This window comes from Arvicanthis niloticus, chromosome 3 (assembly GCF_011762505.2).
Source record: "Arvicanthis niloticus isolate mArvNil1 chromosome 3, mArvNil1.pat.X, whole genome shotgun sequence".
Classification (NCBI taxonomy): domain Eukaryota; kingdom Metazoa; phylum Chordata; class Mammalia; order Rodentia; family Muridae; genus Arvicanthis; species Arvicanthis niloticus.
The window spans coordinates 44,081,246-44,082,714 of NC_047660.1; the positions used below are offsets into that span (position 1 = coordinate 44,081,246).

The window sequence follows — 1,469 nt, forward strand, 5'->3', positions numbered from 1 at the left end:
TATGTGTGTGTTTGTTTATTTTTATTTGTTTTATTTATTTTGTCTCCTTTAGTTCGGGCTGGCCTTGAACTCATGATGTAACAGAGGATGATTTCAAACTGGTCTTTCTGTGTCCACTGGGTAAGAGGAGGGCAGGGGCTACAAGGGAGCACAGCCACACCCAGTTTTTGTGTTGCCGTGGATCAAACCTAGGGCGTGGTACATGCTAGGCAAGCAGTCTACCAACTGAGCTGCATCCCAAACCCTTTAAGGCAGTGCTTCTCAACCTGTTGTAGGTCACGTCCCCTTGGGGTGGAAGGTCCCTTTCTTTCATAGGGGTCGCCTATCAGACATCTGGTATATCAGCTATTTACATTATGGTTCATAACAGTGACAAAATTACAGTTATGGGGTAGCAGTAAAAGTAATTTTGTGGTTGGGGGTCACCACATCACGAGTGACTGTATTAAAAGCCGCAGCATTAGGAAGGTTGAGAACCAGTGGCTTAGGACATTTTTCCATTCCATCCATCACTGGTATACATTTTCTTGGGCCCTCTTTTCTGAGTGTGTTAGAGATGTTCATGTGCAAGTTCTGCATCCCTGACAGCAGCATATGGCTGCCTGACCCTGGGTTTGAATGGCCCCGGCCTGGAGCTCATCCAGCCTTTCCCTCCGCCTTCTCCCACACCAAATTTTCATCTCCAGTAGTCAGGCATATGCCTAGAGCCATCCAAGGGAAAGATGGTGTCCTTGAAAACGCAAAAGCAAGAAAGAAGCACATTAAAATTTAAAGACCGAATACCCAGGTGCTATTGGAAAGGAGAAGAGTAAGCAATGCCAAAAGATTTGATGAATTTTTTATACTGGGCGCTCCACATTCTAGGACCTCAAGTTTGCTATGACTCACACTTACCTGGGTGCTCCCAGGAGGTGAACTGATAAAGTAATGAGAATGATTTTTCACGTGTGTTATACAAAAACAAGGCTTCATGATTCAACACTCACTGCTGCACTCAGCTTCCATATCCCAAGTAGGGTCCATTACCTGATTGATTGATTTCAATGCAAAACAGTGAGCAATTTTCAAAGCGCCCATTTCAAATATGTGCAAAATAGAAAGCAATTTTCAAAGCCACCCACCTCAGGATATTACAGGCAAAAAAGTGACAGGGCTATATCCTCATGTTTTCTTATGATCATAAATGACACAAAGGAGACACACAGCTTTGCCAAATTCTCATTCCGTGACACGCACAAAGGCTTATTCACCCAAGTCTTATTTGAAGAATAATTAGGCCTTCCCAGACCAGGCTCAGCTTTCTCTGGGCTGCCAGACAAACCGCCGTGGGATTTCCAAGCCACAAAAAATAATTGGTGTTTTTTAGACTTAGTGCACATGCTGGAATGGATTTCATTAGTCAGCCCCAAGTCTTTGGAAAGATTATTGATTTGCATTTCTAACTTTTAAAAAGAGTCCTCAGTTCTATC

The 1,469-nt window shown here is 43.4% G+C and overlaps 1 long non-coding RNA gene across 1 annotated transcript; it reads right to left on the reverse strand.

Annotated features, from left to right (window-relative positions):
• Window positions 1-460: 460 nt before the first annotated feature.
• On the reverse strand, window positions 461-1,246 carry LOC143441573 (uncharacterized). The gene is made up of 3 exons (XR_013109133.1): window positions 1,122-1,246; window positions 895-1,026; window positions 461-730 (listed from the first exon to the last, which is right to left on the reverse strand). It is a non-coding gene; the product is annotated as an uncharacterized LOC143441573 (long non-coding RNA).
• Window positions 1,247-1,469: the final 223 nt, after the last annotated feature.